Source organism: Sapajus apella, unplaced genomic scaffold (genome assembly GCF_009761245.1).
Source record: "Sapajus apella isolate SASKATOON/1434 unplaced genomic scaffold, GSC_monkey_1.0 scaffold163, whole genome shotgun sequence".
Lineage (NCBI taxonomy): Eukaryota > Metazoa > Chordata > Mammalia > Primates > Cebidae > Sapajus > Sapajus apella.
Window position 1 is genome coordinate 2,196,992 of NW_022437103.1, and position 24,294 is coordinate 2,221,285.

General features: G+C 44.6%; 1 pseudogene across 1 annotated transcript; it reads left to right on the plus strand.

Moving 5' to 3' along the window:
• The first annotated feature begins 22,461 nt into the window (after positions 1-22,461).
• On the plus strand, positions 22,462-23,152 carry LOC116542163 (annotated as a pseudogene). The gene has a single exon (XR_004265100.1). The product of XR_004265100.1 is annotated as a ferritin light chain pseudogene (transcript).
• The last annotated feature ends 1,142 nt before the right edge of the window (positions 23,153-24,294 follow it).

The window sequence follows — 24,294 nt, forward strand, 5'->3', positions numbered from 1 at the left end:
AGTAGCTGAGATCACAGGCACATGTCACCATGCCCAGCTAATTTTTTTCATTTTTTTTTTAAGAGATGGGGTTTCACCATGTTTTCCAGGCTGTCTTGAACTCCTGGACTCCAGTGATCCTCCTGCCTCAGCCTCCCAAAGTGCTGAGATTACAGGTGTGAGCCACCGCACCAGGATTTTTTTTACGCCCTTGTTTATTGCTCATTTCATCTGCTTTCGAAGTGCTGCTTTGGCTCTTCAGTTGAATGTGAACTGTCCGTCTCTACTTTGGCTTCCTCACTTCCCTTGCTTACCAACATCTTTCATCTCATTTTTACTGTTTCTCAGCTTGTATTTATTTTATTTGTTCTTCTTTTATATTACTGTATTTTTTAGTTTTACCTTTACTCTTGGTAGCTCGTGGGTTTTTACTTTAAATTTCCCAGGCCAGCAATCTTTTGCATTGCTCATTCTATTAATTCGAGACTTCTATTGATTCATTCCTGGGTTTTCCCAAGGTTAGGGGGAGGGAAAATTCCAGCACCAGCTTGCCTGAGCCACCAGGGCAAGACCCACTGTTGTGCTCCTTTTTACCCTTCCCATGGCACAGTGCAGACACCCATGGCGGCAGCCTAGGTTGGGGAGGGCTTCTGCAGGCTGAAGCCATGCCCCATGAGGAGAAAGGAAATCACACACTGTGTGTCCTCCCTAGATAGGAATGCCTCATCTTTCCAGGGCAAGGACCTCTTTACCCCAATTATACAGTCAGGAAACGGGCTCAGGACTGGATCTTCAGTCTACTTAGAACCAACTAGTCCAAAAGTTACTTGTGTGAAAAATTGCTTCCTTCGCAAAAGCAAGGAGCTGCAGAGGTCTGGTTCCCGGACCCAGGCTCCGCAGGCAGGGTGGGTGGCAGGACCAAACAGTAGCTCAGGCTCGTCTGAGGCGCTCATGCTCACATCCAGGGTTCCCCTTGGCCCCCTGGAGTCCAGTAAGGTTCATCCCTTCCTTAGAACCCTGCAGAGGTCAGATAAGGCAAGCTGGAGTGTGCACAAAGGCGTCTCCAAATGCCAAGGGAGAGCAAAGGAGAAGGAAGGCTCAGGTCCCAGGAATGACCCCCAGGAGCTGTCATCTCAGTCCCAGGCCTCGGAGCAACCCATATCTCACCTCCTGCTAAAGCAGAGATTCTCCAAGTGTATGCCTCACAGCCTGGATCTAAGAGGCTCTTCAGACAAAGCTCTGGGAACCCCACTCCAAGTCCATAGCCAGCCTTGTGCATGGGCGCTCTGAGTCCACATATGAGTGAAGAACGGCTTCTGCTGCTGCAGTTCATACATGCAAAACCACAGCCCTGAAAAGCCTGTCCCAGAGCCCACAGGCTGGCCCAGGCCCTCCCAGGAGGTCTCTGGGCTCCCTGCTCCTCAGCCCCAATGCCTGCCTGGGGTGGCTCCTCTCCTCTCTCCTTAATCCCTGGGCTCTGCAACTCTGCTGTTTTTGCACTTTGGGGAGCACCCTATTCCCCAGGTGACTGGAAGGACTAAGTGGCAGGGTCCTGAATCCTGGCCTGTCTGACCCCAGAGCTGAACTCAGGCTCCTGTACACTCATCAGCACTGCCCGGCTGTCCCAGAACATGAAGCGCCACAGAGACTCCTGCCCCTCCCACCACTGCCCAGGGCTCGTCCTGCCCCTGTCATCTCCTGCTTTAGGTTCCAGGGCTCCACACAGGTTTAGCTGAGACCTTGAGCTGAGTTAAGGAAGGGAGTGTGCCCTGCAGGCAAAGGGAACAGCAAGAGGAAAGGTATGGAGGGGAAGCAAGTAAGGGAAGGCTGTGGGGACAGCAGCAAGGTGGGAAGGAGGAGGCAGCAGAGGGACCAGGGTAGAAGTTGATGGAATGGTCCTGATGGAGATCCTAAGGCCAGACAGGCTTCTTCCCAAACACATCTCTACAGAGTGGACCTGGGGTGGCATCATGGCAGCCAGAGACCTGTCAATCATCGTGTCTTCAGTAGATATCCTGGGCAAGAGAGCCACCCATCCACAAAAGGGAACTTCAACAGTGGAGTGAGAGGCCTTTGTCCCCCTGGCTACCAGGGAACTCACGGAAGACCGTCCCACCACGATTCTACACACAGTGCTCTATGCCAGTTATATGTCCTCTGCCCTCCCCAGGAATAAGGCTACAGGTGTCCACACATGGAGCGGGGACTTTTTGCTCACCAGCCCCCACCTGCTCCTTGTCTAAGACGAGGTACCTAAATGTCAGCCTGTACAGCAGGCCAGAGCTGCACAGTGGAGAGCCCATTTTGTTCACTGGAGACGAGAGGTCCACCCCACCACACCCCTCCTCATCCCATCCTACGTTGGGTGCAGCACAGAGGCTCCCACCAGCTCGAAGCGTTTCAGAGCCGAGCCCCTGACTCTCCCAAGGGAGCAGAGGTAGGGGAAGCCGTATCCACCTGGATCCCTTGCTCATCCAACAGAAAGCCCCTTCCCCAGACCCAGCCCTCCAGTTAAAAGAAGCCCCTAATGGATCTGAGCACCCTACTCACAGACACACCCATTTCCAAGAGCAGGTTTTCCAGCCTGTAAACTTCTTCCATCTGACAATGAAATGAAATCATGATTGATTTTTTCCTATCTGGGTGTCATAGTGCATTTAGCACCCTGTAAACCTAAAGCAGGGAGGTACTACCTCCCAGGAGGCTCCTGGAGACTTGGCTTGGAGCAAGGGCTGCCTGGCACTCCTTCAGATGAGGCGGGGACATGGCAAAGGCCCTGAATCCACTGCCAATGTGCTAGGCAACCTTGGGCAAAGTCCCTGACTTGCCAGAGATCTGTCTGGAAAATAGAGAGGGACCCAGAGTTATTTTTTGGCTTTTTTTTTTTTTTTTTTGGAAACAATCTTTTTCTGTTGCCCAGGCTGCAGTGCAGTGACATGATCTCGGCTCACTGCAACCTCCACTGCCTGTGTTCAAGCGATTCTCCTGCCTCGGCCCCCCAAATAGCTGGGATTACAGACACCACACCTGGCTAATTTTTGTATTTTTAGTAGAGACGGGGTTTCACCAGGTTGGCCAGGCTGGTCTCGAACTCCTGACGTCAAGTGATCTGCCTGCCTCGGCCTCCTGAAGCACTGGGTTACAAGCCTGAGCCACTGAGCTGTTGGGAGTTTTGATATGAAGGAACAGAAGAGGGAGTGGGAGGCAGCAGAGGCCCCCAGGGGAGGCTCTCAGGGAAGGAGAGGAACGTGCATGTGCTTAACCCTTGCCAAGCACCAGGCCTGTGCACCACGGCAGCACACACACCTCACTGTGGAGACAGGCAGTGGAAGGAGAAGGAGGTGGAAACAGGAATGGGGGCCTGCGGATCAGAGGCCGTTGGCAGGCCTGCCACCCAGGTCCTCTCACTGTCTCCAAGACCAAAACAGATCAACCACCAAGGGAAGGGGAGGGAGAGGCAGCCTCAGAGGTCAGAGGGGAGGGGCAGGGCTCAACCACCAAGGGACAAGCACTGTTGCCTGCCAAGTATCTGCTCACATCCTGTTGGTGACTGACTCAAGCCTTTGTGAGAATGGGGCTCTTTCCACTCTACAGATGAGATCATCAAGGCTCAAAGCAATGAAGTCACTGGACGGTTAATGAAAAATAGCCCCCAACATATATCCACATTCTAATCCCCAGAATTTGTAGATGTGACCTTATTTGGAGAAAGCATTGGCAGATTTGATTAAGTCAAGCATCTGGAGATGAGGAGATGGTCCTGGATTGTCCAAGTGGGCCCTAAATGCCATCATGAATGTCCATCTAAGAGAAAGGCAGAGAGAGATGACACAGACAGGCAATGTGACTACAGAGGCAGGCATTGGATTAGAGGAGTGTGGCCCCCTGCCAAGGAATGCCGGCAGCCACCAAAGACTAAAATTTCATACAGCAGCCACAAGAAATGAACATAATGAAGAGGCCAGAACACAAACCGAGATCAGCCTGATATGGGCCACCAGCCCTGTACATGGGGACAAACCCCAGCTCCTTTGGGGAGAAGGGCCCCAGGGCCAGTGAGTCCAGCCCAGCATGAGCCCAGGCCATGCACACTCACCACAGCAGCCACACGCCCCTCCTGGAGACCAACAAACAGAGAGAGCTAGGGCAGTCAGCAAGGCGGCCAGCAGACAGGTATGGCCCTCCCAGGGACAGTGATGGTCCTGCACTCCACCGTGTCCTCTGAGGACTGCACTAGCCCACAGGGGCCCACAGGACCCAGGAGGATGGAAATTAGTGGGAGAGACCTCCAGGACCGCAGCACCCACAGCAGCTGTGTCTGAGCCCAGCTACAACTACCTCCCCTCTGCCTTGCATTCCCACATAGCAATCCACCTCAACCTTGTTTCTTAAAACACAAAAAGTCCTTTATTTCTTATATACGAAAGCTTGTTTTAATGTCTTGTTTGATTTAGAAAATGCCAGAAAAATGTGAAGAAGAAAATGGTGATAACCCATGACACCACCTCTACGTTCTTCCCAAGTGGCCCATTCTGACCATTGAGACCTTGGCTGAAGCTCTGTTCACATATGATAAAGGGCAGAGCCTCCGAAGGAGAAAGACTTTGTTCCTCTGCCTTCCCCCTTCTTCCTGCCTGGAAAGTGGACAGGAGACCTGGAGGAGAGGCTGCCGTCCTGCGACCTTGAGAAGCCAAGCAGGACATGCACAGCCTGCATTCCAGAGGGCCAGAGCCGGGCTGCTTTATCAGCCCAGAGCACAGGAGCCAGTCAGACCCTGGCCTTTATAAGCTTCTGCAGTGAAGTTCTCAGTTATTCGTAACTTAACACAAATCCTACCTGATACCAACAACCAAAATAACCACCATTGACATTGTGATGCTCTTCTTCCCTCCTTTTTTCTATTGAAGTACAGTTTTAAAAGAGAAACAGACCAAACTATTACTATCTGAAATTATGTTTCACTTCTATCTTGCTTGTCTCCACCTATAGAAGGAAAGCCCGATAAGGAGGGCAATAGTATTTCTCTTGTTTACAGTTGTAATCTCAGTGCCTAAAAGAATACCTGGCATGTCTCACAGATATTCTATAAATGTTAAATCAATTAATCAATTAGTGAATGAACATTTCAATGTGAGCATTTCTCTCTGCTATGAAATTCTCTTCCAAAAATAGAATTTTTTTCTGGCTTATTACAGTTCTATTCCATGGCTCTATCATACATTATTTAATAATTCATCTGCTGTTGAACATTCTCCCCAATTTTTACCATTATAAACAATGCTTCTGTAAAAATACTTATACATGCATTTTCGGCTTTTATGCAATTATTTTCTTAGTAGAATAAATAGCTAGCATTGGTATTGCTGGGTCAAAGTTATGCATCATTTAAGCCTCAAATACGTAATTCCAAAACTGCCCTCCAAAGCTGATTTTAAAACCAGTCTACACTTCCATGAGCAGTTCATGAAAGTGTCTGCTTCTCTGCACATTCACCAGCACTAACATTATTCTTTGTTTCATTCTTGATAAATGAAAAATTGTATCTCTAGGTTGTTTTAGGGTGCATTTCCCCATCACTGGGACCACTGTTCTTTCCCCAGTGTGTGGCTCTCTGTGGGGCCACCTGAGGGAAGTGGCCTGCATCTGCCATCTTCTGTTCCAGGTCTGTGACCACAGAAGGGAGGGTCCCCTTGGCCTATGGGCCCTGTGGTCAAGCCCCTCCAGGAAATGTAGGGGAGAGCAGCCAAAGGCTAGACTTCTGGATTCCATGAGAGTTCCAGATTGGAATCATCTGGAATCATGGAGCTGACCTTCCTTCACAGGAGGCGGGGCCATCCCCCTGGTCCCCTGCTATGGGTCATGGTGGGCAGGACAGACACAAGTCCTAATGTGGGCCCAGAGCCTGGGGGTGGGGGTAAGGGGAGACCTTGGGTAGACCCAGGTGAGGACCAGATGTTCTGAAGACTGGCAGGGAAGGGAAGCTGACGCCAGGCCCTGAGATCTGGATGGCTGTTAGGACTCTGAGATGCCTGAGGTGGGTGAATAAGGAGGAAGGGAGAGCCATTCCATGAAGCGGGTTCAAGCATGGGGTGGGCTCAGGCCCAGATCAGGACCACACGGCCCACTCATCTTCTCGGCCACACTCCTTTCCAAGGGGCCACTTGCGCCCGCATGCCCCACGCAGGCCCAGGGCGTCCGGCACCCTAATGGAGGCCAATGTGGGGGTTATTCAGACATCTCCCAACCCTCACTCCGTGCCTGGCCTGGGCCCAGCCCTGAGCCGAGCCCTGAGCCACCACACAATTGCGCGCATTTCACAGATGGGGGGATTGTGCACGGACCAAGGACAGTCAAGGGCCTCCAGGCCCCGCGAGGGGCGGAGAAAGAGCTACGCGCGCCTGGGGATCAAGGGCTGGAGGGCCTCATGGAAGAGGCGGCGTGGCGCCCTGCCCGGAGAGACCCCGGACTGGACAGAGACAGCGGTCTCCGGCTCCCGTGCCGGCCCTACTGGGCAGGCGGCTACACAGACGGTTCCACCGATGCCGCAGGTGACAGCACGAGGGACGCAGAGAGGACGCGGGCCCCCGCCAGACGCGGTTCCCAGGCCGAACCGCCGTTGCCGCCCAGGAGCAGCCGCAGTGCAATGCTGCCCCCTGCCGGCCACCGCGGGAACGCGCCCCGGGCACTGCCGCGCGAGCTGCCTAGGAGACAAGACCTGTCCCAAGAATAACCGCGCCTCCACGTGGTCCGGCAGACCAGGGGGCCGGTGGGTGGGGCGAAGCATAATAGGGCCTAGTCTCAGGGAAAATAACAGCATAGCCCATATTTACATAGCGTTTACTAAGAGCCAGGCGCTGTTCTAATGCTTTGCATACATTATTAACTCATGTAATCCTCACCCAATCCTTCACAAGCGGGGCGCTCTTATTATTCCCGTTTTACAGAGGAGTAAATAGAGGCACAAGAGAGTTACGTAACTTGCACAGCCGGTATGTGGCAAAATAGGATTTGAACCCAGTCAGTCTGGCTCCCCAGACCACATCTTTGAACTATCTGCCAGTGGGGCATTCATCTTTACACAGCCCAGCACCGCTATGTAAATTCCTTCGGATTTCTAGAGCCCAACCCCCACGGCCAGCCCCTGCTGCAAATAGCAGGCAGGTGTCCTACAGCCTGGATCATTAACCATTCTCCTCCTGGATCACACGGAGGTGCTGAGACCCTGGATTTCCAAGGGTCTCTTGGAGACTGCCTGAGCCTTCCCTGAGAGTCTTAAAAGGCCAGTTCCCACAGGGGTGACCCCAGTGTTCTCTTCCTCAGGCCATCCAAGATCCAGAGCAGGAAGCAGGCCTGGGTGAGCCTCAGCTCTTGTGAAGAGCCCACTGTGTGTGGCGTCTGTCCTGGCAGCCCCAAGTTCTTGCCGGTTCCCCCTCATTCTGATTTCTGCTAAAGTTTCAGGCTCAACTCTCAAAAATCTTAAGTCAAATTGTGACAGTCCTACTTTTAAACTCTTTACTACTACAACAAAACCAACCTGATTAAAAATCAGGCAAAGGAGGTAAATAGCCATATCTCCAAAGAAATATAAATGACCAAGAAGCACATGAAAAGAGGCTCAACATCACTAGTCATTAGGAAAATACAATAAAAACCACAATGAGATACCACCTCACATCCATTAGGATGACTACTAACCACAATCAATCAATAAACCAAGCAACAATATGAATAAATTGGAACCCTTGTGAATTGGAATCCCATGGGAATGTAAAATGCTGCAGCCTCTATGGAAAACGGTAGGCCATCTCTCAAAAAAATTAAAAATAGAACTACCATGTGATTTCAACTTAACTGAGAGGGTCAGATTCTCATTTACAGCGTCTATTATGTGCAAGTTTAAGAACAAGTGGCCCAGGAAGCAAAGATTCCAAAGGATGGAAGTTGGTATAGATCCAAAGTATAGAAGTTTAGGATCGTTCATACAGACAAAGTTTGGGAAGCTTAACAAAACATTTAACATCTTTTTATGTAAGCATAATACATAGTTACAACAATCTGATTAGTCAAGATGGTCTTTTTCTTCTGGGAAAGGTATACTTAACATTCCACACTGAAGCTGTAACTGTCATGGAGTCTTCGATGCTATCTGGTCTAAGCTAGGTACAGGACAGTAAAAAAGGCAGTTAATCTATAACAAAGATAAGTGATTGGAAGGGGGAGTCCTGGTTTCTGGTCTCCCCTAATCATTTCAGAACAAGAGCAATGAGTACAGGAGTTCATCTATAATCTCTAATTTTTTTTTTTTTTTTTTTGAGACGGAGCCTCCCTCTGTCACCCAGGCTGGAGTGCTCACTGCAACCTCCTGTCTCCTGGGTTCAAGCAATTTTCTTGTCTCAGCCTCCCAAGTAGCTAGGATTACAGGTGCCTGCCACCATGCGCAGCTAATTTTTGTATTTTTAGTAGAGACGGGGTTTCACTATGTTGGCCAGGCTTGTCTGGAACTCCTTGTTCCAGACAAATGATCTGCCCACCTTGGCCTCCCAAAGTGCTGGGATTACAAGCGTGAGCCACCATGCCCAGCCCAAATCTATATCTAAGAAGAAAAATTGCAAACATGCTACATGAATGAGCCTCCAGGGCTTAACTTCCCCTTGGTGTAATAAATTTAGAAAATAAAATAAATGTTATTTTCTTTTACATGATCCAGCAATTCCACTATGAGTATATATCCAAAACAACTGAAAACAGGTTCTCAAAAAGATATTTGTACATTCATATTTATAGCAATATCATTCACAATAGCTAAGGGGTAGAAGTCACCCAGGTGTTCATCAACAGATGATGGATAAACTGTGGTCCACCCATGCAATGGAATATTATTCATCCTTAACAAGGAAGGACATTCTGATACATGTTCCAACATAGACAAACCTTGAGGACATTATGCTAAATGAAATAAACCCATCACAGAAAGGCAAATGCTGTCCAGACTTAGTGGCTCATGCCTGTATCCCAGCACTTTGGGAGGCCAAGGTAAGTGGATTGTTTGAGCTCAGGAGTTTGCGTCCAACCTGGGCAACATGGCAAAAGCCTGTCTCAATCAAACAATACAAAAAATTAGCTGAGTGTGGTTACACACAGCTGTGGTCCCAGCTTCTTGGGAGGCTGAGACAGGAGGATGGCCTGAGCCTGGAAGGCAGAGGTTGCAGTGAGCCAAGATCGTACCACTGCACTCCAACCTGAGTAATAGAGTAAGGCATCATCTAAAAAGAAGAAAAGGAAAGACAAATACTGTGCGATTCACTCATAGGCGGTACCTAGAGTAGTCAAATTCATAGAGACAGAAAGTGAATGGTGGTTGCCAGGGACTGAGGGGAGATGGGAATGGAGAGTTGTGTAATGGGAAGAGAGTTTCAGTTTGGGAAGATGAAAATGTTCTGGAGATGGATGTACAGCAATGTGCATGTACCTAATGCCACTGAATTGTACACTTAATAATGGTTAAGATGGTAAATGCTATATTATGTGTATTTTATCACAATTAAAAATAAAAATGATATAAAATCAAACAAACCCTTTGCTGGGCCCTCTGTCAGCAGAACAATGATCAAGTTCCACAGCATTTATGCTGTAGTGAATTTCTGCAGGACTGGCCCCAGGCATTGCCCCCTGCCCTAGGAGCTGCACCACCAAAACAACACAGGGCTGTAGCAGGAGTGGCCACGGTCTTAGAAGACCCAGGCCCTGACTATGTCTGATTGGTCTGAAAATGGACACCTACTCCAAACTAGCCAATCGGCAACCTCCTCCAGAATGCTTGAACTAGAATAAAGAGAAGTTGGCCCTCTAAGTGATGGGAATGTAAGATGTGAAGTCAGGCTAGGCAGGCAGACATGATCCCTGATGGGTGGAAGGAACCAGAGAAGCATGAACAAGAGGTGGTCGCTGTTCCCCTGTCCTCTCTGCCTTTGCAGTGTGTTTCTGCCATGGGTTATCGTCACTGGCAACCAAAAGATTAGTGGCTAGAACAGAAGCCCTCCAAAGGGCTCCCAATCCCCCAGCGTGAAACAATTCTGTAACACTAATGAGCCACGCTGTCTCCCACCTCCCAGCCTTTGCTGTTCCCTCTCCTAGGAATGCCTTCTTTCATGGATGGTCCACTAAAACTGTATGCGGCTTTTAAGATGAGATTGAAGCTCCATGAAACAGGAAACCTTTATTACCTACACCCGTAACCCCATGTGGAAGTGACCCATCCTTGGGCCACCTGTGGCTGCAGCACCCACCATCACACATGTCCTCACAACTGCCTCCCCGTCTAGCTGGAAGAGTCTCAAAAGCTGAGATTCATCTTTTGTTTCCACTTCCCAGGAGAGGGTCTAGTACCTAGTGGGTGCTCATTCAATGCTTACTGAATGAAGACAGAGATGCAAAGTAAATATCATCAACCCTCTTTTACAGAACACGCAACTGAGGCTCAATGACGTGGCATCCCAGGTCAATCCCCTACAAGCTGCAGGCATCCCCTTGTCCTATCCCGTCTCCCAGCCCTCCCCAACTGCTGAAACCCATCCACTGGAACTCCTGGTTAATAGGAAATTCACACCTGGATACATCATAGTGAAACAGCAGAAAACCAAAGGTACAGAGAAAAATTGTAAAAGCAGCTGCAGAGGAAAAAACAGATTTCTTAAACTGACGGCTAACTTCTCAGCAACAGTACACACACAAGGCAAAAGAGAGTGCAGTGGTAGCTTCAGCGAGCTGAAAGAACATTTCTACCCTAGAACTCCACACTAAGGAATAAAAGTGTCTTTCAAGAATTAGGATGAAATACAGATTTTTCAGGCAAACAAAAACTCTGAGAGTTCAATTAGAAGCAGACGTTCACTAAAGGAAATGCTCAAGGAGCTATCTCAAGCAGAAGGAAAGTGATCCCAGATGGAAGGACCTATGCACAGGAAAGAGTGAAAAGCAACGAGCATTTAAATGCGTGGGTGCATATAAATCAACGCTGTCTAGAGCAGTGATGCCTATGGCATACAAAAAAATAACTAAAATATAAGACAATACGTGGATTGCCTGGGGAATATGGCAAAAGTATTTATTAACTGTAAACTTTGGTAACTTCAGTATGCAGATTTGAATTTTGAAGGAAAGCACATACACACAAAAGGAGACAGTAACTTCGGGCGGAAAACGGTATGATATAGTGAAGCCCAAGAAAATACAGTAAAGCCCAAGAAAGCAAGAAAAAGAGTCAGGGCACGGTGGCTCACACCTGTAATCCCAGCACTTTGGGAGGCTGAGTAGGTGGATCATCTAAGGTCAGGAGTTCAAGACCAGCCTGGCCAACATGGCAAAACCCCATCTCTACTAAAAATACAAAAATTAGCCGGGCGAAGAGGCAAATGCCTGTAATCCCAGTTACTCGAGAGGCTGAGGCAGAGAATTGCTTGAAACCCAGGAGGCGGAGGTTGCAGTGACCTGAGATTGTGCCACTGCACTCTGGGCAATAGAGCAAGACTCCATTTCAAAAAAAAAAAAAAGAAAAAGAAACTTAGAACAGAATGACAAGTAGGTGGATCACCTGAGGTCAGGAGTTTGAGACCAGCCTGGCCAACATGGTAAAACTCCGTCTCTACTAAAAATACAAAAATTAGCTGGGCCTGGTGGCATGCACCTGTAGTCCCAGCTACTCAGGAGGCTGAGGCACAAGAATTGCTTGAACCCAGAAGGCGGAGGTTGCAGTAAGCCAAGATCACTTGCAAGACAAGATTACTTGCAGTAAGCCACTGCACTCTAGCCTGGGCAACAGAATGAACCTTTTGTCCCCAAAAAAATTCATAAGTATATTAAATGTAAGAGAACGGAATGCCTTAGTCAAATAGCAAATGTTAATCAACTGGATTTTTTTGTAAAAATCTAGATGTGACAAAAGTCACATTTAGGATATAAAAGTAAAGAAATATTGAGAGTAAAAGGAATAAGGATAATGTGCTATGTGAGCATTAACTAATAAAGAGCTACTGTGGCTATAGTAATATCAGACAAAATAGATTTTAAAGCAAAAAGTATTATTAGAGATAAAGTGGACTATTATGTGATGATAAAAGATTCCATTTACAAGGGAGACATAAAAATTTTATATTTGTATGCACTTAACAACATAGTTGCAAAATATATAAAGCCCAAAATTATATATCTACAAAAAGAAAGACAAATCCAACATCATAGTGAGAGCATTTAGCACAAGTCTCTCAGTACAGACAGAAAAAGCAGTAAAAAGCCATCACAGTTCAGGGAAGAAAGAAACCATCTGTACGATACTATTAACATATTTGATCTAGTGGACACATATAGAATGCTGCACTAAACAAGAGCAGACTACAGTTTCTTTTCAAGCATACATGAACATTTACAAAAAGATAACGTCTAGGCCAGGCACGGTGGCTCACGCTTTTAATCCCAGGACTTTGGGAGGCTGAGACAGGCAGATCACCTGAGATCAGGAGTTCAAGACCAGCCTGGCCAACATGGCGAAACCCTATCTCTACTACAAATACAAAAATTAACCCAGTATGGTGGTGCGTGCCTGTAATCCCAGCTACTTGGGAGGCTGAGGCAGAAGAATCACTTGAATCCAGGAGGCGGAGGTTGCAGTGAGCCAAGATCATGCCACTGCACTCCAGCCTGGACAAGAGCATGATTCCATCTCAAAAAAAAAAAAAAAAGATTATGTTGAATTGAAATTTAACATGATTTCTGACAAGCATGTAATTAACTTAGTAATTAATATTAAAAATAAAACTAGGAAATACATTCCTAAACAACTTGGTATATAAAAATAAAAAAAATGAAAATTAGAAAATATTTACAACAGAAGAATAACAAAAATAACATATATCAAAACTTGTGCTTCTCTCTCAGTAGCCGTTTATGTACTTAGAAGATTTAGTCTTGAAGGAAGAAAGGCAGAAAATTAATGAAAAGGTGTCCATTTCAGACATTAGAAAAAGAAATGTAGAATAACCCAAAACCGGTAGAATAAAAAAGTTGAGAGTATAAATAAAATATGAAACAAACAAAATACATGCAATAGAGAAATCAAAATAAAATTTGAAAGTCAAAATTCATTTATTTGAAACTATTAAGAAAGTTTAAAAATCCTGGCAAGACTGACCAAAATGGGAGAGAGAAAAAGAGAAAGAGAAACAATGAATAATAACTAAGCAAGAGAAGTTAACCAAGAATCCTACAGACATCGAAAAATAAGAAAATAGTATGAACATATATTTGAAAATTCAAATGAAATGGATAAATTTGTTTCTAAAATACAATTCACCAAAATTTATACCAGAGGAAATGGAAAACTTGGCAGTCTTATAATTTTTAAAGAAATGTAAATCCTTGAAACCAAGAAGGCTTCACTGGTGAATTCTAACAAACATTTAGGGAAGAAACAATGTCATGGTTACACAAACTTTTCCCTAGTTCAGAAAAAGAGAAATCATCCCAACTTGTTTTTTGATGCCAGCAGAACCTTAACACTAAAACTGGACAAAGACACTAAGGAAATGAAAATCACAAGCCACTCACTTTGATGAAAATAAATGCAAAAACTCTAAATCAAACACTAGCCAACCAAATCAAAAAATATATTTAAAAAATATAAATATATTAAAATATATATTATAAATATATAACCCATCATGACCAAATTTTATGTATTCTAGTAATGGAAATTGGCTTAACATTTTAAAAATATCAATGATGCTCGGGTCTGAATCCAAGAGGGTTGAGTAAGAGCAGCTCTGGATCGCAGCTTCCAGCGAAAGCATGAAGGGTGAGTGGTTGCCACATTTCCAGGAAGATTTTTATTGCCCACAGACCAGAAGATTCCTGGGCGGAGAGGCATCATGGGTTTCCAGTGGGCTGTTTCAGCCGTTGCGCTCTCCACACAAAAAAAATACTCACACAGGTCCAGGCGCCATTTCAGCTGGCAACTGGAGCGCCTGGGAGACAGAGTCACCTGTTCAACTGATAAAAAGCAGACTGAAATAGGAAGCCAGGCCAGGAGATTCCTGGGTGAAAAAGTGCTGTGAGTCTCCAGCACGGCTGTTTCAGCCGGTGCAGCAGGTCTGCACACAAAATCTCACACAAATCTGGGCACCTTTTCAACAGGCAACTGGAATGCTTGGGAGACAGAGTCGCCCATTCAACTGATAAAAAGGGGACTGAAACAGGGAGCCAGGCCAGGAGATTCCCGGACAGAAAATCACCTCCAGCATGGCTGTTTCAGCCAGCGCAGCAGGTCTCCACACAAAATCTCACACAAATCTGGGCGCCTTTTCAACTGGTGACTGGAACGCCTGGGAGACAGAGTCTCCTGTTCAAGTGAAAAAAAAAGGGGTCTGATGCAGGGAGCCAGGTGATCAGGCACGGCCAGTCCCACCCCAACAAAGACCAGCAATCCAAAACACTCTGGATTGAGAGTTTCACAGCAAGCACAGCTAAACCTGGGATGGTCCAGCTGTGTGGGGGAGGGGCATCTGCCATTACCAAGACAGTCCACCACTAACGAGGTAGTCTGCCATTGCCTAGGCGGTCTGCCATTGCCAAGGCAGTCTGCCATTGCCGAGGCAGTCTGCCATTGCCAAGGCAGCCTGCCATTACAGAGAGAGTCTGCCATTACAGAGGCGGCCCGCCATTGCTGAGGCAGTTATAACTATACCCCTATAAACAGGACTGCAGGGAAGTTCACACGGCAGCTGGGCAGAACCCATAGCAGCTCAGCAATGCCTCTGCTGACAGACAGTGACTAGGCTGCCTCCTCGCTGGGCAAGGCATCCCTGAAAAAAAGGCAGCAGCATGACAGTAACTTATAAATAAAGCCCTACCTTCCCAGGACAGAGCACCTGGGGGAAAAAAATGCTGTTATGAATTCTGCTGCAGCAGACTTAAACTACCTGCCCAGCAGCTCTGAATGGAACAACAGAGCTCACAGCTCAGCACTTGAGCTCCTATAAAGGACAGACTGTCTCCTCAAGCAGCTCCCCGACCCCTGTATATCCAAAGAGTCTCCTCATAAAGGAGAGCTCAGACTGACATATGGCAGGTAGCCTTCTGGGACAAAGATAGCAAAAGAAGAAACTGGCAACAACCCTTACTGTTCTGCAGCCACTCCAGGTGAGCCCCAGGCAAGCAGGGTCTGGAGTGGACCTCCAGCAGTCCTACAGCAGAGAGACCAGACTGTTAGAAGGAAAACTAAGAAACAGAAAGAAATAACTTCACCATCAACAAACTGGATGCCCACTCAGAGACCCCATCTGAAAATCACCAACTACAAAGACCACAGGTAAATAAATCCACAAAGATGGGAAGAAACCAGTGCAGAAAGGATGAAAACACCCTAAACCAGAACACCTCTTCTCCTCCAAGGGATCGCAACTCCTCACCAGCAAGGGAACAAGGCTGGATGGAAAATGAGTCTGATGAATTGACAGAAACAGGCTTCAGAAGGTGGGTAATAAGAACTTCTCTGAGCTAAAAGGACATGTTCTAACCCAATGCAAAGAAACTAAGAACCTTGAAAAAAGGTTTGATGAAATGCTAACGAGAGTAAATAGCTTAGAGAGGAACATAAATGAATTGATGGAGCTGAAAAACACAACATGAGAACTTCGTGAAGCATACACAAGTTTCAATAGTCAAATTGACCAAGCAGAAGAAAGAATATCAGAGGTCAAAGATCAACTCAATGAAATAAAACGAGAAGCCAAGAATAGAGAAAAAAGAGTAAAAAGAAACAAAGCATCCAAGAAATATGGGATTATGTGAAAAGACCTAATCTACGTTTGATGTGACGGAGAGAATGAATCCAAGCTGGAAAACATTCTTCAGGATATTATCCAGGAAAACCTCCCCAACCTAGCAAGGCAGGCCAATATTCAAGTCCAGGAAATACAGAGAACACCACAAATATATTCCTCAAGAAGAGCAACGCCAAGGCACATAATTGTCAGATTCACCAGGATTGAAATGAAGGAGAAAATGCTAAGGGCAGCCAGAGAGAAAGGTAGGGTCAGCTACAAGGGGAAGCCTATCAGGCTCACAGTGGATCTCTCAGCAGAAACCCTACAAGCCAGAAGAGAGTGGGGGCCAATATACAACATCCTTAAAGAAAAGAACTTTCAACCCATAATTTCATATCCAGCCAAAGTTTCATAAGCAAAGGAGAAATAAAATCCTTTACGAACAAGTAATTATTAAGAGATTTCATCACCACCAGGCCTGCTTTACAAGAGCTCCTGAAAGAAGCACCAAACATAGAAAGGAACAACCAATACCAGCCACTCCAAAAACGTACCAAATGATAAAGAGCATCAACACAATGAAGAAACTGTGTCAACTAATGGGCAAAACAGCCAGCTAGCATCAAAATGTCAGGATCAAATTCACACATAACAATATTAACCCTAAATGTAAATGGCCTAAATGCCCCAATAAAAAGACACAGACTGGCAAATTGGATAAAAAGCCAAAACCCATTGGTGTGCTGTATCCAGGACACCCATCTCACATACAAGGATACATGTAGGCTCAAAATAAAGGGATGGAGGAAGATTTAACAAGCAAATGGAGAGCAAAAAAAAGCAGGAGTTGCAATCCTAGTCTCTGATAAAATAGACTTTAGACCAACAAAAATCAAAAGAGACCAAGAAGGATTTTACATAATGGTAAAAGGATCAACGCAACAAGAAGAGCTAATGATCCTAAATATATATGCACCCAATACAGGAGCACCCAGATACATAAAGCAACTTCTTAACAACCTACAAAGAGACTTAGACTCCCACATAATAATAGTGGGAGACTTTAACACTCCACTGTCAATATTGGACAGATCAACAAGACAGAAAATTAACAAGGTTATCCAGGACTTAAACTTAGGCCTGGACCAAGCAAACCTAACAGACATTTACAGAACTCTCCACCCCAATTCCACAGAATATACATTCTTCTCAGCACCACATCATACCTACTCTAAAATTGACCACATAATTGGAAGTAAATCACTCCTCAGCAAATGCAAAAGAATGGAAATCACAACAAACAGTCTCTCAGACTACAGTGCAATCAAGTTAGAACTCAGAATTCAAAATCTAACTCAGAACCACACAGCTTCATGGAAACTGAACAACTGGCTCTTGAATACTGACTGGATAAACAATGAAATGAAGGCAGAAATAAAGATGTTCTTCAAAACCAACGAGAATGAAGACACAATATACCAGAATCTCTAGGACACATTTAAAGCAGTGTCTAGAGGAAAATATATAGCAATAAATGCCCACATGAGAAGCAAGGAAAGATCTAAAATCGACACCCTATCGTCAAAATTGAAAGAGCTAGAGGAGCGAGATCAAAAAAACTCAAAACCTAGCAGAAGACATGAAATAACTAAGATCAGAGCAGAACTGAAGGAGATAGAGACACAAAAAACCCTTCAAAAAATCAATAAATCCAGGAGCTGGTTTTTCGAAAAGATCAACAAAATAGACCACTAGCCAGATTAATAAAAAAGAAAAGAGAGAAGAATCTAATAGATGCAATAAAAAATGATAAAGGGGATATCACCACAGATTCCACAGAAATACAAACCACCATCAGAGATTACTACAAACAACTATATGCATATAAACCAATAAACCTGTAAGAAATGGATAAATTCCTGGACATTTGTATCCTCGCAAGCCTAAACCAGGAAGAAGTTGAAACCCTGAATAGACCAATAACAAGAGCTGAAGTTGAGGCAGCAATTAATAGCCTACCCACCAAAAAAAGCCCAGGTCCACATGGGTTCACAGCCGAATTCTATCAGACATAAAAAGAGGAGCTGGTACCACTCCTTCTGAAACTATTCCAAACAATCCAAAAAGAGGGAATCCTTCCCAAATCATTTTATGAGACCAACATCATCCTGATACCAAAACCTGGCAGAGACTCAACAAGAAAAAAAAACTTCAGGCCAATATCCATGATGAACATAGATGCAAAAATCTTCAATAAAATCCTGGCAAACCAATTGCAACAGCACACCAAAAAGCTTATCCATCACAATCAAGTAGGCTTCATCCTGGGAATGCAAGACTGGTTCAACATACGCAAGTCTATAAATGTAATCCACCACATAAACAGAACCAAACACAAAAACCACATGATTATCTCAACAGATGCAGAGAAGGCCTTTGACAAAATTCAACAGCACTTTATGCTAAAAACCCTCAATAAACTTGGTATTGACAGAATGTATCTCAAAATAATAAAAGCTATTTATGACAAACCCACAGCCAATATCATACTGAATGGGCAAAAACTGGAAGCATTCCCTTTGAAATCTGGCACTAGACAAGGATGCCCTCTCTCACCACTCCTACTCAATATAGTATTGGAAGTTCTAGCCAGAGCAATCAGGCAAGAAAAAGAAATAAAGCATATTCATTAGGAAAGGAGGAAGTCAAATTGTCTCTATTTGCAGACGACATGATTGTATATCTAGAAGACCCCATCGTCTCAGTCCAAAATCTCCTCAAACTGAAAAGCAAGTTCAGCAAAGTCTCAGGATACAAAATCAATGTGCAAAAATTACAAGCATTCCTATACACCAATAACAGACTTAAAGAGAGCCACAACAAGAACGAACTGCCATTCACAATTGCTACAAAGAGAATAAAATACCTGGGAATACAACTAACAAAGGATATAAAGGACCTCTTCCAGGAGAACTATAAACCACTGCTCAATGAAATAAGAGGACACAAACAGATGGCGAAACATTCCATGTTCATGGTTAGGAAGAATCAATACCATGAAAATGGCCATACTGCCCGAAGTAATTTACAGATTCAACGCTATCCCCATCAAGCCACCAATGACCTTCTTCACAGAACTGGAAAAAACCACCTTAAACTTCATATGGAACCAAAAGACAGCCCACATAGCCAAGTCAATTCTAAATTAAAAAAAAAAAAAAAAAAGCGGGAGCCATCAAACTACAGGACTTCAAACTATACTACAAGACTATAATAATCAAAACAGCATGGTACTGGTACCAAAACAGAGATACAGAGCAATGGAACAGAACAGAGGCCTCGGAGGTAATGCCACACATCTACAACCATGCGATCTTTAACAAACCTCACAAAAACAAGCAATGGGGAAAGGATTCCCTGTTTAATAAATAGTGTTGGGAAAACTGGCTAGCCATGTGCAGAAAGCAGAACCTGGAACCCTTGCTGACACCTTACACTAAAATTAACTCCAGATGGATTAAAGGGTTAAACATAAGACCTAACACCATAAAAACCCTAGAAGAACCTAGGCAAAACCATTCAGGACATAGGCACAGGCAAGGACTTCATGACTAAAACACCAAAAGCATTGTCAACAAAAGCCAAAATAGACAAATGGGACCTAATTAAACTCCAGAGCTTCTGCACAGCAAAAGAAACAATCATTAGAGTGAATCGGCAACCAACAGTATGGGAAAAAATTTTGCAATATACCCATCTGACAAAGGGCTAATATCCAGAATCTACAAAGAACTAAAACAGATTTATAAGAAAAAAACAAACAAGCCCATTCAAAAGTGGGCGAAGGATATGAACAGACATTTTACAAAAGAAGACATATATGAGGCCAACAAACATATGAAAAAGTGCTCATCATCACTGGTCATCAGAGAAATGCAAATCAAAACCACATTGAGGTACCATCTCACACCAGTTAGAATGGCGATCATGCTGGAGAGGATGTGAAGAAATAGGAACACTTTTACACTGTTGGTGGGAGTGTAAATTAGTTCAACCATTGTGGAAGACAGTGTGGTGATTCCTCAAGGACCTAGACATAGAAATTCCATTTGACCCAGCAATCCCATTACTGTATATATATCCAAAGGATTATAAATCGTTCTATTATAAGGACACATGCACATGAATGTTCATTGCAGCACTGTTTACAATAGCAAAGACTTGGAACCAACCCAAATGCCCATCAATGATAGACTGGACAGGGAAAATGTGGCACATATACACCATGGAATATTATGCAGCCATAAAAAACGATGAGTTCGTGTCCTTTGTAGGGGCATGAATGAACCTGGAAACCATCATTCTCAGCAAACTGACACAAGAGCAGAAAATCAAACACTGCATGTTCTCACTCATAGGCGGGTGTTGAACAATGAGAACACATGGACACAGGGAGGGGAGCATCACACACAGAGTTCTGTCAGGGGGAACTAGGGGAGGGACAGCAGGGGTGGGGAGTTGGGGAGGGATAACATGGGGAGAAATGCCAGATATAGGTGATGGGGAGGAAGGCAGCAAACCACATTGCCATGTATGTACCTATGCAACAATCTTGCATGTTCTTCACATGTACCCCAAAACCTAAAACACAATAAAATATATATATATATATATTTATATATATATTTATATATATATATTTATATATATATATTTATATATATATTTATATATATATAAATTTATATATATATATATAAATCAATGATATTCACCACATTGTAATGGATTGAAGGAGGAAAAATATATGAAAACCTATGAGTTCTATGGAACAAAAAAGGGTGCAGAGAGAAGCTTTAAGAACACCTACATAGATGAGGGGATATACTATGAATAAATATTGGAGGAACAAATGTGATATGGAGTCAATTTCTTTTTTTTTTTTAATATAAGATGGGGTTTCACCATATTGGTCAGACTGGTCTCAAACTCCTGACCTCAGGTAATCCACCTGCCTCGGCTTCCCAAAGTGCTGGGATTACAGACGTGATCCACCACCCCCGGCCATTGATGTCAATTTCAATCAAAAATTCAAAAGATGTTTTGCGGAACTTGTCAAGTGAGTCTAAAATGTATTGGGAAGTATTAAAAACCAAGATAGCCAAGACACTTTTAAGGAAAAACAAGCTGGGAGAACTTATTCTGCTAGATGTGAAGACCTATTATAAACAGAAATTCAGACAGTGTGGTATTGACTCAAAGATAGGAGATTAGAATGGAATAGAATAGAAAGCCCAGAAAGGACTCTTGCATACACAAACATTTGCTATCTGGCCAAAGTGGCACTGCAGAGCAGACAGGAAAGGACATTCTTCTGAATAAATGACACTTAGATGTCCATACGAAGAAAAAGTTAAATTGGATCCCTACTTCACACCACACTCTAAAGTAAATTCCAGGTTGGCTAATGACCTAAACAGAAAAGACAAAGTCTGAAAGCTTTAAATAATTAGAAAGTTACAAAGCTCTTAGGACCTTGAGGGAGGGGAAAATTTAAACAAAACTTAAAAAGTATTAGCTACAAAGTGGGGGAAAAGCTATAAAGAGAGTAAAAACAAAGCCATGATAGGAGAAGATATTTCCAAAATAAAGAATTCTAAATAGAGGGACTATATAAAGAACTACAAATCAATATGAAAGAAGCTACACCATCAAGGGAGATGAAAGTTGACTACAAATTCTTTGCTCTTCTTCTCATTGAAAGGTGGAATCAAATTCCCCTTTCCTTGAATCTAGGCTGGCCTTACTGACTTGCTTGACTGAAAAAACACATCTGAGACATTCAACACTAGGTCAGAAGAGGCCCTGCACTTCCATCCAATGCTTGCAATGCTTGTTCTGGAGTCCATCTGACACTGTCCTGCTGTGAAGAAGCCATTCCCCAGCTAGCCTTGCCCCCAGCCATTGAGTCATCACAGCTGAGGACAAATCCTGCTCAACTTGAAGACCCATGAGCAAAAGAAATTAGTGCTGCTTTTTCCGGACACAAAATTTTGGAGTGGTTGGTGATGTAGGAGTACATAACCAGAATAACAACTTAATAGAAAAATGAACAAAGCGTTTGAACAGGCACTTTTCAAAAGAAAAAAATCATTTGTGATTAGAGAGATACAATTTAAAACTAGAATGAGATGCCATTACACATCCCTCAGAATATGGAGTGTAAAATCACGTATCCACTTTGGAAAGAATTTGGCATCACCTATTCCACCTGCTGATACACATGCCCTCTGACCCACTCTACCCTAGGGAGTCTCCTGGACAAGAGCACACGAGACAGACCTACCAATGTTCACAGGAGCACTATTTATGAAAGGCGGAATCTGCAAACAACCCAAACTTCCATCTTAGTGGAATAAGTAAGTAGATCATTGCTATATGTTTCTACAATGGAGGCCTATGCAGCCGTGAAAATGAAGAAGCTGGCAGTTCGGCAGTCCCTCAGATCTGTCTCTTGCTTCAACAGTGTTTGGAAGGAACAGATCCCGGGGACTTTCTTCCAGCCTCTGACAGCCCTCTGATTTCCCATCCACTTGCAACCTCCAGGACCATCTTCTCGCCATCTCCTGCTTCTGGGGACCTGCTAATACCATTTTTGTGGTTAGCTTTTTGCCGACCAACCATGCGCTTCCAGATTCATCAGAATTATTCCACTGAGGTGGAGGCAGCCGTCAGCCGCCTAGTCAATGTGTACCTGCAGGCCTCCTACACCTACCTCTCTCTGGGCTATTTCGACCATGATGATGTGGCTCTGGAAGGCGTGGGCCGCTTCTTCCGCGAATTGGCCGAGTAGAAGCGCAAGGGCTACGAGCGTCTCCTGAAGATGCAAAACCAGCGTGGTGGCCGCACTCTCCTCCAGGACATCAAGAAGCCAGCTCAAGATGAGTAGGGTAAAATCCTGGACGCTATGGAAGCCGCCATGGCCCTGGAGAAAAATCTGAACCAGGCCCTTTTGGATCTTCATGCCCTGGGTTCTGCCCCCATGGACTCCCATCTGTGTGACTTCCTGGAGAGTCACTTCCTAGATGAAGAAGTGAAAATCATCAAGAAGATGAATGACCACCTGATCAAGCTCTGCAGGCTGGCCGGCCCACAGGCTGGGCTGGGCGAGTATCTCTTCCAAAGGCTCACTCTCAAGCACGGCTAAGAGCCTACTGAGCCCAGTGACTTCTAAAGGGCCCTTGCAAAATAACAGGGCTTCTGCCTAAGCCTCTCCCTCCAGCCACTAGGCAGCTTTCTAACTACCCTAACAAGCCTTGGACCAAATGGAAATAAAGCTATTTGAAACAAAAAAAAAAGAAAATGAACAAGCTAAAACTATAGAAAACATGAATACTATTTACAAACATGACACTGAATAAAAGACAACACCATACCAGAACAACAACAAAAAAAAAACATATGTAGTGGCCTTCTATTCAAATGAAGTTAAATAACAACCAGTACAATTTAGAAATACACTGAGATAGTAAAAAACTAATTTTTAAAATATTATCAGTGTCAGCTGGGCATGGTGGCACATCCCTGTAATCTCAGCATTTTGGGAGGCCGAGATGGGAGGATCACTTGAGGCCAGGAGTTTGAGACCAGCCTGGGCAACATGGTGAAACCCCCTCTCTACTAAAAATATTAACACAAAAAATAAGCCAGACACAGTGGCACACATCTGTAATCCCAGCTACTTTGGAGGCTGAAGCAGGAGAATCACTTGAACCCAGGAGGCGCAGGTTGCAGTGAGCCAAGATGGTGCTACTGCAGTCCAGCCTGGGAAACAGAGCAAGACTCTGTCTCAAAAATAAAAGTAAAATAAAATATTATCAACGTAGCCAGAACGGTGGTTATATCTAGTGTAGAAGGAAAGGATTATGATTGCAGAGGAGCACTGGGAAGATGTTTGAGGTGTTAATACCCTTAATTTTTTTTTAACTTGGGTGATGGTTATGTAGTACCTACTTTAGTCGCAAAATGGTATATTTGTGTTTTGTGCGCTTTTCAGTAAATATTGTTAATGTAAGGGAAAAAAGGAGAACGTCCACAAGCTTCACCTAGCTGCAGCGACATGCACATAATTTGCGCCGTCCTGCCCATTGCTGTGGGTAAAGCACCCCTGACAACTAACACTAGACCTTGTTCTGCCAGGCCTCCCCCTCCTGTGTCAGTGAGCCTGCCTCTGCAGGACCTGCACTCACATCTCCCTCCAGATGCTCCCCATCTTCCCTTCAAAGCCTACGCTGTGGGAAGGCTTGTCTAGACTCATTGTCTCCAGCTGTTCTCTTCTCATTCTCTCTTGAACTCACTCCAATTAAGTGTTCCTCCCACCATTCACCCACACTGCTCTATCAAGATCACTAATGACCTCATGGTGTCACATCCAGTGGTCACCTCTCATTCCTCCTCTTGACCTGTCAGCAGCATTTGGGACAGGTGAGGAGCCCCCTCT